Raw genomic sequence first — 254 nt, forward strand, 5'->3', positions numbered from 1 at the left:
CAACATGCTGTGAAAAACAGCTTTTTATTGAGAATAAGCCCTTTTAGTCTTAAGAGGAAGTATCTTGGCTTCCGACATAACTTTTTACCTGAGCAGTGTTACAGATTGTAACTTAATGCTGTCAAGGTAACAGGCCCCGCCCCCTCCGCGCCCCGCGCCCCGCCCCTCCCACGAACTCTGCGCACCGCGAGTGCTCGCCCCGCCCCTCGTCGGAAGCCTGGGCTCTAAAACCAAAAGCCCTTTCACACGGAGCC

Source organism: Ovis aries, chromosome 14, assembly GCF_016772045.2.
Source record: "Ovis aries strain OAR_USU_Benz2616 breed Rambouillet chromosome 14, ARS-UI_Ramb_v3.0, whole genome shotgun sequence".
In the NCBI taxonomy this organism is placed as follows: Eukaryota; Metazoa; Chordata; class Mammalia; order Artiodactyla; family Bovidae; genus Ovis; species Ovis aries.